General features: G+C 41.3%; 1 pseudogene; it reads left to right on the top strand.

Annotated features, from left to right (window-relative positions):
• The first annotated feature begins 4,560 nt into the window (after positions 1-4,560).
• On the top strand, positions 4,561-5,283 carry LOC112297241 (eukaryotic translation initiation factor 4E type 2 pseudogene; annotated as a pseudogene).
• The last annotated feature ends 9,196 nt before the right edge of the window (positions 5,284-14,479 follow it).

The following is a 14,479-nucleotide window of genomic DNA, read 5'->3' as shown; positions in this document are numbered from 1 at the left end:
GCGAGGGGGCAAGCGAGTACGCAAAAAGGACCACAGGTGTGGGTGGGAGTTGCCACGCCCCCTGCGTCTCGTTGGTAATGACGCAAGACGCAGGAGCACGCCTCACGTAGTGGTGACACAAGCAGCGCGCCCTAACGCCCCGCCAAATGCGATTTGTTGGGTATTGTAGACGTTCATTTCCCAAGCCCTGTAATAGACAAGGCCCCAAGAATATAGTGAGACGTCGTAGAGACAAAGGTCTAAAGAGAGTGAACAAAATTTCTAGAGCTTTCGTTTCAACGTGCATCATGTTTGATGCTTTTGCATGCATTTCAGCCCAGTGGTTTTAAGTGCTTAGGATGAAGATGTCCAAAACAGAACTTCACTTCTGTTTCCTTGCTGTTAACAGCACCAACCAGATCCAAATGGAGGCCTTGGTCACAAATTGCTCATGCACAGGGTAATGCGGAGTCCCGCAGTTTATCGTCTGAAGTATCACAGAAATTTGCTGCCAGTGTCTCATTATGCCTCACCTCGACTACTGCAATAACCTTCTGACTAGTTTCCCTCCTTGATTCTTCTGCCACTCAAAATCTGTTCAGTAACTATCACACCCAAAGAAAAAGTACCAATTCCTTAGCTGGGTATTCAAGGTGGACTGTGATTTGACCCTAACTTTTTATTTCATAATACTTGGCTTTTGCCAAACACTTAATATGTGCATGTAATCCTTAAAACAAGCAAGGTTGGTATTCTACTTCCCACTACAGAGATGAAGAAACAAACTCAGAAAGACTTGTCCAATACCATATACAGCTAATCATTGATAGTGACAGTTCACATAGAGGTTTATCCAACTCCAGAACCCTCCAGGCTTTCTGAACACAGAACTTTTTTTAACACTGAAATTTTTCTTAAACTGGCTCATTATAGTAGTTGTACCCTTGGGATTTGTTGATTAGAAAACAGGTAACAAAGTCCTATTAGTGAATTCAGTAATGTTTTTGAATGAGTGCATCTTGTATTAAACAAAAGCATTTACATATTAAAAGTAGTTGTATGTATGTGTTCAAGACACTTGTCTTTCCTTTTTCAGTTTTCCAGAGGTTTGGGGAACAACAGTAATACCTTCATGGCCCCTCAGGAGTCCAAGGCAGGGTTCAGAATCAATACATTACTTTGTTCAATATAAGTATCCACTGTCTGCATGCATGAAGTACACCTTCACATGTGCTTTTATCCATGCTGCTCCCTGTGTTTGAAATACTGTTTCCATCTCCGTACACCCAAATTCCACCTCCCAAGTCACTCCTCAAATGTTACCTTCATGAAGTTTTAATCCACCAAACCGAAATAAGTACTTCCTCTTGTCAATTCACACAGCAGTTTTCAATACTTGTCTTGTAGACGTTATTACATTGTATTATATACTATTTATGTATATATTTTTCCAATTAGAAATTATGTTCCTTGATAAAAAGAACAGGTGTCTTAGAATCTCCCATAGTGCCTGGTTCAGTGCTTTGCACGGAGGTAGACACTTAACAATTGTCTAATGAACAAAAGAATGATTAGGAATAAAGGTGCTGCATAGGAGTGTTCAGTTTGCACACTGTACAAGAACAGCACAAATAGCCCAGACTGATATGGCTCGGCTGGGCATGGTCCTGCAAAGCCAAAGGTCTCTGATTCAATTCCTGCTCAGGGCACATGCCTAGGTTTCAGGTTCAGTCCCTGGTTCAGGCATGTAGTGATCCATGTTTCTCTCTCACATCAATGTGTCTCTCCCCTTCTTCCTCCCTCCCTTCTCCTCTCTCTAAATATAAAATAAATATATTCTTTAAAAACAAACAGGACAATAATAATAATAATAGTTCACATCATTGACAAATATTAACTTACATAAAAGCATATTCCAAGCCTCCTCACCAAGTTCTGGAGCAGTGGTGATTTCTAGTGAAGACTGCAATTGCTTCTCCCACTTACCTGGCACTTTCAAGGACTTGCTTCCCATTCCCCAACTCTAAGCTGGATATACTTGCCTACCATGGAAATGGGAGGAGCAACACAAAGTATTTGGAAACTGGCTGGAGTGTGTGTCCTGGTGTGGGAAAAGGCAGAAGTACAGGCGGTTGTGTGTGCGCAAACAGAGATGCTACAAGTGGAGCTCTGGATAGCTCCCCTGGGAAACAGCCGTTCGGGTTGTGTAACAATGAAATTTTACTTGCGAAATGGAATGCTGTTTTCTAATTGCATAAGAACACCATGTGGGCTAGCAGCAGTCCTGCTTCAGAGCAGGTCCTGGAGTCAGACGATTCTACAACTTACCGTCTGTGAAGACTTAAGTTACTTATCTTTCTGTGCTGAGGCTTTCTGTTTCTTCATCTATGAAGTGAGGCTAATAATAATGTTTAATGCAAACACTGCTGTGAGCACTTGAGCCTGGAAGCCTAGCATAAAGCTGTCAATAAATCTTAATGATATTACCAATAGGTAGTGATGGTAAAACAATTTAAGTGATCAGATGGTTCACTTTCTTTTAAATACAGAAGCTTTAGTGCTCATCAGACAGAGACTGGGTTACACTTTGCAATGTCATCTACCCTGTGTGATGCTAACCAGAATGAACTTGAAGCAATTAATGACCTGGTTATCACTTTAGAAAATAATGTTTTCAATTTTAGAGGTCAAGTTTCTTATTCGCTAGTATTTACTATATAGTTACTGACTATGAACAACTTAGAAACTTAATTAATGGGGAATTTAACCATCATGTCTTCAGCTACTTTTTTTTTTTTTTTTTGGTTAAAAACATGACTGGAGAAAACCATGAAGGTGTTGCACGTAGAATGATCAGGATACCATCTTATTTAAAAATAATTAGGATATGGATGTAGGTCATATTACTATTATCAGTTGCAAGCCATTATTAAAAGCCAAGTTTAAACATTATACCATAATTAAAACAAGTCCTGCCCTGGCCAATGTGGCTCAGTTGGTTGGAAAGTCATCCCACAGAACAAACGACCATGGGTTCAAGTCCCGGTCAGGGCGCATACCCAGGTTGCAGGTTCAGTCCTCCTGATTGGGGCATGCACAAGAAGGCAACCAATAGATGTGTGTGTGTGTGTGTGTGTGTGTGTGTGTCAAAAAAGCAGGGTGTGGATTTTAAAAATGTCTTCAGGTGAGGATTTTTTAAAAAGGCTTTATTTGTCCTTGCTTTTCCCATCACCTACTGACCCATTTCTCTGCTCTTCTTTGCATCCAGACTTCCCCAAAAGCTGACTAAATTCTGAATCCTTCCCTGCCTCTCTTCTCACACTGTCTCATAGGAGGCTCTCCCTGCCACCATCCCATCCACGCTGTTCTGTTAAGGCGACCAATGAATGACCCTTATGTCTCCCCATCCAGTGGTCACTTCTCAGTGCTTGTCTTTCAGTCACAGCTGATCGTTCTGTGCCCCTTGATAAACTTTTATCCTTTTGGTCCAGGACGCCACACTTCAGCTTTCCTTCTACTTGATTGGCTGTTCCATTTGAGTCTCCTTGGAGGCTTCCTCTCTTCTTCCAAATCTCTCTCATCACTAATGGTCCTTCTTCATCTTCTCTCTCTCATGTAAAAACCTGTGCATATTTAATGTATACAACTTGATGAGGCTCTTCTCTTTAGCTGCATTCAATCCCTTGGCGATTTCACACAGGCTGTGGCTTTAAACACCGTGTACAGGCACACCTTATTTTATTGCACTTTGCTTTATTGTACCACACAGATAATTTATTTCTTACAAGTTGGAGCTAAGAGCTCCCACCAGCAAAACATTATGACTCACTGAAGGCTCAGTTGATGGTTAGCATTTTTTAGCCAAAAAATATATTTTTAAATTAAGGTACATTTTTAAAGTACCCAATGTACATTTTTAGACATAATGCTATTGCAAAATTAATAGACTACAGTATAGTATAAATATAATTTTTGTATGCACTGGGAAATCAAAATATCTGTGACTCAGTTTGTTGCAATATTAATTTTATTGAAGTGGCCTGGAACTAACCCACAATATCTTCAAGGGATACCCATTTATGCCAATGACTCCCAAATTTAAATCTCTAGTGTAGACATTGCCCCTGAAACTCCAGACTTGAATAACAAATGCCCATTCAGCCACCCCATAGATGTGTTAAAAACATGTCTGAAACCAAGCTCCTATGGGGGAGCTCTTCTTTTCCTTCCCAAACCTGCTACCATCTCAGCTGAAGGAAACTCCATCTGCTTGGGATGAAAATTTGAAAATCACGTTTGAGGCTTCTCTTTAACTCTTCATGTCCAGTCGTTCAGGAAATTCTTTATAGAGTACATCCAAAATCTGATGTCATCACTGCTAGCAATCTTGACTGAGTCACTGCTGCCTCTCATGTGAATTATTCCATAACCTAAGTGGTCTCCCCAGTTCCAACCTTCCTCCCACTCTCATTACTGTCTAGTCGTTACACGGCAGCCACAGTGAGACTTTTAAAAGGTATGTCACGCAGGGGACCAGGAGAAGCGGAAATCACTCCATGAGGCAGTGGTGACGGGGAGAGGATGGACAAATTCAACACACTGAAAGATGAGGACAGCGGGGACGATGATCAGAATGAAGAAAACAGCATACGGAAAGGTGGTAAGAAGGGAAAATGGAATGAGACAGAGGTTAGGGCAGGGGCAAGAGGAAGGCTGTGGTCCCTGGACCAGCAGAGCACCCACTGCAGTACAACTACACGGTCTGGTACTCCAGGAGAACCGCCAGCCGACCCCCAGCTCACAGAACTGTGAGTAGAACATCAAACAGATTGGCACCTTTGCCTCTGTGGAGCAATTTTTGAGGTTTTACAGACACATAGTACGTCCCAGGGACCTTACAGGCCACAGTGACTTGCATCTCTTTAAAAAAGGAATTAAACCCATGTGGGAGGATGATGCAAATAAAAATGGTGGCAAGTGGATTATTCGTCTATGGAAGGGCTTGGCATTCCATTGCCGGGAGACTCATCCTGGCCATGCTAGGGGAACAGTTCACGGTTGTGGAGCAGATCTGTGGGGCTGTGATCACTGTCCAGGTTCAGGAGGACATTATTTCCGTATGGAATAAGACTGCCGCAGACCAAGCAACCACAGCCCAAATCCAGGATACCCTTCAGCGAGCTTAACCTACTTCCCAACACCATCATAGAATACAAAACCCGCACAGACAGCATCCAAATGACCAGCAGGCTGGGCCCCTCAAGGCTCCTTTCTCAAAACTCTGGAAGCTGTGGTTGTGGCTGAATGGGCCAAGACCCTCTCCCTGTCTGGATGGCACCAGCATTGAAGCTGGCATCATCGGAGCTTCTCACTGTGTTGGCATGCTACCTGGAAGACCCTTCTGTCCTGGACAAGAGGAATTGGAAGCATTTTATGTTTTAAGAACAGGCTGACATACAGCAGCTACCACAGCAGAGATCACTTAATCAATGGTGATAAGCTAAAAAAAAAAGTATGTCAAATAATGTCCCTCCCCTGTTCAACATGTTCCAGTGGTTCCGTGTCCCACTGAGAGTAAAGCACTTACCTATGAGGACCCATGAGTCTCTACATGATACGCCACCTGCCCAACTCCGTACATTTTTGTATCAGCCACCACCAATATTTTCATCACTTCCTCTACTCCAGCCACACTGGACTCCTTGTTGTTACTTGTGCCAGCCAGCCATGGTTCCACATTTGGGCCTCTGCACTGGCTGACCCCCACCGGGAACATGCTTTCTACTATTCTCATGCAGATTGTGCCTCTCACGCCCTTCAAGTCTTTACTCAAATGTTTTTCCCCAATGAGACCAGGTCTGACCACCCTGGCAGCCTACCTGCTCACTTGCACCCCCAGCACTCCCTTCCCCTTGACTGTCTTCTATTACTCCCATTGCATCCATTATATTCTAGATACCTAAATTTAAATATTTACTATTATATAGTGATATGATTACATATAAATATTTGAGTATTACACATTTAACTTACTGTGATTATTATTTTTCTCTGTTTCATACTCATTGACTGTATGTAACCTCCACAGAGAGTCTTATCACTTTTGTTTGTTTTTAGTTTGTGTGGATGTGAGATACCGAGTGTAATCAAGGACAACTCCCAGGTTCTTTGTCTGAGAACTGGAAAGTTGAAGCTGGTGTTTACCAAAACGGGGAACCCTCGAAAGAGCAGGCTTCCGGCAGGGGAGACCAGGCATTCAGTTGTGGGTATATTATATTGAGGTGCTGTATTAGTCTGTTTACACTAAGTTTTTTGCAGTGAACAACTCTAAAAATCTTAATGCTTTGGAACAAAAAAGATTTTTTCTTGCTCACATTTGTGTCCATTGCACACTGGCTCTGGCCGTGCCGACTTCATCCCGTGACCCAGCCTGAAGGAGCAGGGATGTTTGGTGTTAGAACAGAGGAGAGAGGGAGCACAATAGTGCCAGGTGATGACCCCGAAGGCTTCTCCTCAGAACTGGCACATGTCACTGGCCAGAGCAAGTCACACGGCCAATCCTGACATTAGCAGAACAGGGTTAAATGTAATCCCAGGACTGGGAAAGGCAAAACATATTCTGAACAATGATACAATGTACTACATTGCCTATTTGACATGGAAGTGACAATGTCATTAGGCAGGTAGAAACATGAACCTGAAGTTCAACAGGGAATCTTTAGAATATAGTATTTACATTCATTGAATTAAAAGTGATCACCAACAGAGTTAAGTATAGACAGAAAAAAGTTCCAAGGACAAAGCTCGGGGCTCTTCAGCATCTAGAAATTAGAAAAATGAGAAATGGTCAGATGACTCAAAAAAGTGGCCTGTGAGAACCAGGACAAGAACCAGGTAAGACTGGTATGCTGGAGGTAAAACAAAGATTGCTTCAGAGAGAAGGGAGTGATCAGCTCTGTCAAGGGCTGCTGACAGGGTGTGAAGAAGATGAGAACTGGGAATTGAGTGGAGGTCATTCAATAAAGCTGATAAACACTGTTTTAATGTTGGGGTTGGGGGGAAGCCTGGTACATATATTAAAGGCAGCAAGTGGAGCAAACATTATTCACAGGAAAAAAGAAGGAATAAAGACAAAGAGTATCAGAGGCCATAGGCCACACTGAGAAAGATCAGGAGAGGCAGAGGCGCTGCAATGTCTGAGCACAGGAGTGGAGTGACTGCTGCCAACTCAAAGTAAATGCATATCATTCAAGTTCATTTACTCTGGTGTCTCCAGTCCTTGCAACCTGAGGAAGCTGCACTGAGTCATCATCCTTTTCACAAGAACTAACACCACCTTTATCACATTTTACATACCCTTCCTTGTACTTCTCTAAACTCTCAGTGTTAGGGTGCCCCATGCCTTACTTCTTGCTCTTCTTCTCTACCTGTACTTACTCCCTTGATTTCATCTAGTCTCAAAGCTCTAGATACCTACATGCCCATGACTCCCACATGCTAATTCCCTCTATTCATACCTTTCTCCAAATCAAACCCCAACTGCACACTTGATGTTTCCATTCAGATGTCAAATAGATTGAACTGCTAGTCTCCCCACTACAAACCTCTTTCATTCACAAACTTCTGATCTTGGCTGACGGCAACCTCATCCATCCAGGACTAGATCCTGTTACTTTTCTACTCAAAACCGCCATTCCCATCAGCAGAATGATTCAGAAACTTACCCGAAGACATCCCATTAGTCATTGACAGAGCTGAGACCCAAACCCAAGGAGTCTGATGGAACCCGTATTCTTAACCACGGTGCTGCTGGCACAGGCATATGTTCAATAGGCTGCAGGAGGATGTGTCTAGAACAGTTCCTTCGTTAAGTATACATATGGATTTGTAAGAAAAGGCCTGAAAGGATAAATACCAACTATATGTGCACTGTGATCTTTGGATTGATAAATTATGGCTTCACATTTTCATTGTTTATCTGTGTATTATACTCCACAACAATGAAAGTATATTGAATTTCCATGAGAAAACATCTTAATTTTTTTAAATGCAGGATTCCAGATAAACTTAATTTCTTCTAATCATTCTCTGTTTTGTAAATAATCTCATTCCATACATTTCTGAGTTGTTCCACTCTGACGTCAGAAGTCCACAGGGCATTTCCCGGCAGATTTCTCGGTCTTCCTGGCAGAGACAAACCATAGAGCTGCCCTGACCATATGTCTGATACAGGCTGGCATTTCCGGTTTACAGTAGTAAGCTTGTCGGTGGGTTTGTCTGAACCCCATGAAGAATCTCAACATTGGACACCCCTTTTCCACACCCTAAATAGAAATTTTTTAACATAAATACAAAAGCCTTCCCTGGCTATATTTAGTAAATAAAAATAAGTTTTGCTATTTCACCAATGTCTCAAGACTATTAGATTTTTCAGAAGATGGAAGAAGAACAAGCATGACCGCATTTCTCCCTCCTTAAGAAAAACGGTATGGAAGGACAGATTTAAGGCTAACGTGGCTGTCGCCTGCTACGAGCTATCGCACGTGTGTCGGCCTCCACTGCCAAAATGAGTGAACTGTCCAGGCAAAGGAAGGGGAAGAAGGGGGGCTTGTTTGTGGGAAAGGAGAGAAACTTCCAGTTTCTGATTCTCAAACTGACTTAGGGCACTCTTTCAATAAATATTGGCAAGTGGCCCAGAGTCCCAACTTGTGGCTGTCTGAACTTGCTGAAGGACTTTAAGGGAGGTTCTGACCTGTCCTTAAATAGAAACTGTAAGACATTTGTAATGGAAAGAATGACAAAAGAAAAAATCCTCTCTCCTTATAATGACTCCCTCATTGCTGTTATTTCCTTGACAAATTATTTTACTTGTCTACAGAGTACAATGCAGACACTTCTGGTTTTTTTCATAATGCTTTCCTAAAGGCAATGTTTCCAAACAAATCTTTGAAAGTAATTCCTACTTTTTTACCAAGAACAAGGTTACACTTGGACTTTGCATTTTTGATAAAGAATTCACCAAAACAAAGTTTGATATAACTAACACTATAATAATCCTAACTTACCTTTGTCTGGCTTTTACAATTTTTGAAGGTGTTTTTATATACAAAAATTTAATTCTTGTGACATCTCAGATAGGAGATATTATTGACCCCATTTTAGTAATGGAAAAAATGGGACATAGTGAGATGAATGAGCCCACACAGGATCACTTACCTGTAGAGGTGTCCATCTGGTACCCCTTTTAGGAGCACCAGAGAAACTTCCTGTTTCCCCTAAATCAACAGAAAACAGTTCTGTGTAAATCAGTACAGTTGCATAATCTTGAAGTTAATGTCAATTTTCTTATCAAATTCATACCTGTATTTCTTTATAATCTCAAGACCAATAAATCACATCTACATCATTAATTCTGGTTCTTATTAGTTACCCATGAAGAAAACTATTTCTTTTGACCCATAGCCAAACTACTGTATGCTACTTCCCCCCTCCAGTTTTTTCCACCACTGACTTCTTTGAAACTCATCCCACTGTAAATAATTCCCTGTAAATAATCTATAACCTCATCCTCTTCACAGAACTGTACTTTCACCTTCTTTTAACTGCAACCTGGCACAACCTGCCAAGGATGGCACTTCCCTTGAGCCTCGACAAGTGAATATGGCTTTTTATCCCCACTTGCCAACGTGCAAAGAGAGATTTGAAAGCACAGTCAGCATTCTCCAAGCTTCTAATTGCCACTTCCAGGTGATTCCATTTCCACCAGTTTGTAGCTCCCCACCCCTGCCCGCTTCTGAGCCTCACGCTATAGCGTGAAGCATAATCACCATCATCCACCGACTTCTAGGCCACTGTCCAACTCACAGAAAGCTCCATCACCAACTGGCAGGTGCTGCCAAGCTCTACCTGTTAGCTCAGGCAGCAGCAGCAGGGTCCCTGGGTCACAGCTTCCCTAGCACCTGGATTCCAGTGCCCTTCGCTTCCATTCCTCTTTAACACAACTCTTTCCTGTCACAAAATCCTAATGTTACTCAGATTCTCTGAAAACCTGAACTTCAATATTCTCTTTACACCTCTGCAAGCACTCGTCCCAGCAACTTTCAAACTCTCCTATCTTCTTAGTACTTTCTGTTCTGGATCTTTCTCTCTTCAACTCTTTGTCACCCTCTCGTGGGCTGGAGAGTCGGACTCCCTCAATCTGAAGCCCATTTCTACTATTTAGTAGTGATTCCACCTTGAACAAATCATTAATTTTTCAGGGCCCCCATTTCCTCGATTAGGAAATAATAACAGTTGTACCTACCTCATTACCAAGTTATTATGAAGCTTTATTGAGATGATATATGTCAAGTGCTTAGAACAGTACTTAGCACTAAGTGCTCGATAAATGTTTACTACTATTACAATTGAACTGCTTGATACTGCTTCTATTAAAAACAATCACATAACCAAATTAGTAAGTGCTAACACATGCCCAAATCTATAAAGCAAAACACAAACAAAGAAACACCTTCCCCTTCCATCCCACTCCCTAGATACCGCCAATTTAAGGAAGGCCCGTGAGAAAATACCTTTGCAGGGCCCCTGACTCTCTGGTTGTCATCATGTTAACTAGCTGTCCTCTTCACAGAAGTAGATAGGGTGAAAAGATTGACTAATACCCATTATTCTTTTTTGTTTCTAGATTTTTTTCTTTTTTAAAAAAATTTTTATTGTTACTCAGTTACAGTTGTCTGCATTTTCTCCATAATACCCATTATTCTTAAAGCAGGAACAGCAAAGATTTTTCATGTGACCTCTTTCCGGAACACAAGTTAGAAGACACAGGCTGAAGGCATGAATAGACATCTCATGAACGAGAAAATGTGAATGATAAGAAACATATTCAGAGTTGCTCATCCTCATTAGTAGTCATAGAAATGTAAATTAAAACCACAATGAAATAAAATTGCATACCTTTCTAACTGGTAAAAACTAGGAAGTCTATCAGATATTGGACAAGGTGTTCTTATGGGTATGTAAACGAGACAATCACTTTGTGAAACATTGTGGGTTATCTTATAAGGCCAAATACTCCTGTACTCCATGACGGGGTGGTTCTACCCCTGTGCAACGCTTCACGTGGGCCTCGGGGCAATGGGCAGAATAAGATAAAACAACATGAAAAGTGCAAAACCGCAAGCAACACTCTCTATCCATGACAGGAGAATGGATAAATAGTGGCACAGTGCTATGTTTACACAGTAGGACATTAAACACACACAAATGAAATATCGCTGCGGTAACAGCATGAAGGAATCTTAGAAGCAACGTGGAAGGGAAAAGAAAAAACCGTGTCATTCACAAGTAAATGCCTATAGTATAATGGCATTTTTACCTATATTAAACAATTTAATTCCCATAATACCTCTTTGAGGAAGGTACTACTGCTCTTATTGTACAGATGAGTGGACTGAGACAGAGTTTAAGGAACTTGCTCATAAGTGGAGGTGCCAGGATCGAGATAACATTTGTTGCATGTTTACACAGCACCGGGCATTTACGACCTTGCCCAGATTATCTGTTTCATGAAAAATACTCTTAGTAAAATGCCCTTCCTGATTTTTTTGACTGATATAACTTCCTTCCTAAATTAAAACAAGTTAGCACTGGAGAATCCAGTTTGTGATGTGCCTTTGCACTCTTCTTTCAACCCCATCACCAGCTGCAAACTCGATGCATAGTTTGATGTTCATCTCCATGGTCTTCTGAACAATTTTCTAGATTTCTCTGCTGGAAACAGAATGTGAGTCACTGTTACTGCCCTAAAGCCCTGAGACCCACCCTGGAACTTCAGTCTGCATTTTTCACAATATATAATTTATGTGAAAATGAAGGAATTCTTTTCCAAGAGGCAGCCTCACATTCCCTCCATGCCCCAGAAATCTCTTCCCCAGTCTTCTTTTACTTCCACCCCTAAGACCCAGAGGGAAGAATATGAGCAAATAGAGGGAGGATCATTCCTTCCTGCAGTGCAGTCTTAAAAAAGATGCTTGTAAACTTGTGACTGAGCATTGTATGGGGGGGGGCGGGAAGCAAGGGGTCCAAAACCTGTGTTTTAGTCCCAGCTCGGCCACATTGGACAAATCCTTTAATCCTTTGGGGTCATTTCCTTCAGGTATATGCTTAGTTCAGTTAAACCTGGTAAATATTTATCTAATGCCTGGGAGGAGTCCTGCAGCCGGCCAAGCTTCGGGGAATAAGAATGGGTAAGAATGGGTTAGCCGCAGAGGAGCTCCAGTCCTGAAAGAGCTTGCTTTCTGCTCGAGAGGACTATGGATCTTCGTGCCTGAGGTGGTTAAGTGGAGTGTGGGTGACCAGATGATGATGTTGGAGAGACTGAACTACATCAGTGTACTGCTGTAGTTAGGAGCTCAGCTGTGGGGTCCGTCATAACTAAACACATCTTGGCTCTCACCCTCATGAGCTCTGTGACTTCAGCCAAGTTACCTAACCTCCTGAAAAATTAATTTCCTTATCTCTAAACCAGAAATAGTAATTACAGTTTTCATTTTTTAAAAGATTTTACTTATTTTTAGAGTGAGGCAATGCAGAGAGAAAGAGAGGGAGAGAAACACTGATGTTCATGAGATATATTGATCGGTTGCTTCTCACATGCCCCAAATTGGGGACCTGCAGGGCCCGCAACCCAGGCATGTGCCCTGACTGGGAATCAAACTGGTGACCTTTCGGTTTGCAGGCTGGCACTCAATCCACTGAGTCACACCAGCCAGGACATTGTTTTGATGCTCAAATAAGATAATGCATTAAAAAAGAGAGAGAGAGTGTGAGGGTCATGATAAATAAATGTTACCTGTACCACTCATTCTCCTCTTCAAAGCTATTGTTATTGTTAATACTCATGTATCAATTGCTCCTCGGCAAGGCATCGTGGCAGGGTTTGGAGATCTAGGCAGAAATTGTCCATCAAACTTGTGCAGCTGTAGCCTACTCGCTGGAGGAAGGTACTTAAGATGAACATTCAGTTCTTGTCACAAGACCTTTCTTGAAGATGTTGACATGTGTTAACAGGATTAGAGGCTGGAGCAAAGTGAAATTGTCCTGGAGGAAGTTATTTCTTAATGGGGTGGGGAGTGGAATTTAGCGTAAAGTCAGCAAGAGAATGCATTTTAGATAAGGTAGAGGATGGTGTTAATACATGCTTCAGGAGGTGTTTAAGTAAGGAGTGAAAATCATCTGAATAAATTTGACTTGATCTAAAAAATATGGTCCACAAGTTGTAACAGAAATGCTTAAGAAATATGAGTACAAAGGAATTGTAATTAGGAAACTCCTCATGTATGAAAAATGCATACATTTAAAAAATATCAATGAAGCAAATTGTGTGCACATACACACACATGTGTTCACGGCTAATTTTGTAAATATACAAAGACAGCTTACAAATCGGTAAAATTAGGCCCTAGCTGGGTAGCTCAGGTGGTTAGAGCATCATCCCAATACAACAGGGTTACAGGTTTGATCCCTGGTCAGGGCACATACAAGAATCAACTAATGCATGCATAAATAAGTGGAACAAATTGGTGTTCCTTTCTCGCTCCCCCCTCTCTCCTTTCTTCCTCCCTCTCTCTAAAAATCAATAGTAAAGAAAAAATCAGTAAAATTATGAATAACTCAATAGAAAAACGGACAAAGGGCTTGGACATATTCAGGAAAAAAGATTTAATATAGCCAACACAAGTGGAAAGATTCAACACCATTTATGATTAGAAAATGAAGATTAAAATAAGATACCATTCTGGGAAAAATTAAAAAGAGATTGCTATAGCCAGTATTGGTGAGTGTGTGAGCTAACTAATGGGTAGTTAGTTACCTGTGAGTAACCGTACTCATATGTGGTTGGTATAAACTAGTGTAACTTTTATGGAGGAATAATGAATAGGGTCTTTTGAAATAAAAAGTGCATATACTCTTTGACTCACTGCTAAAAATTGTCTCAGAAATACCCGATCATAACAACGCAAAGTTCTCTATACCAGCATGCTCTCTAAGAATTGTGTGCAGTAGCCAAAAACAGTCCTTTAGTGAAGAACTGTTCCAACAATGGCGGCCCACGCGTGAAGAATGGGCTAAGTTTGCGTGAACTGATACAAATGTTGTTCACAGCATCTTGTTAAACTAAAAAGGCAAACTGAAGAACCCCATCTTTAGCATGCCTGCTTACATGAAGAAGACATGACGAAGTATAAGTGCATAGAAATACTCTGGAAGGAAACACAAGGAACTTTTTGTGGTTGTTGCCTCTGGGACTGTAGGGAGAGAAATATTTGCCATTCACTGAATTGCTTTCTGGACTGTTTGAAAACTACCACGAACAGGTATTAGTCTATAATTTAAAAAATTAAAACTTCAGTTAAACCTATCAAAAAAGAAAATGAGAGCCATTGAATACATGTCTGAAAATAGTTTTTAGAAACTAAGTTGCTGTCTTAGAAGATAA

The sequence above is a fragment of the Desmodus rotundus genome, chromosome 11 (genome assembly GCF_022682495.2).
Source record: "Desmodus rotundus isolate HL8 chromosome 11, HLdesRot8A.1, whole genome shotgun sequence".
NCBI classification, from domain to species: Eukaryota; Metazoa; Chordata; class Mammalia; order Chiroptera; family Phyllostomidae; genus Desmodus; species Desmodus rotundus.
Note: the sequence above shows the minus strand (reverse complement) of the source record. Positions and strands in the feature narration are given on the sequence as shown.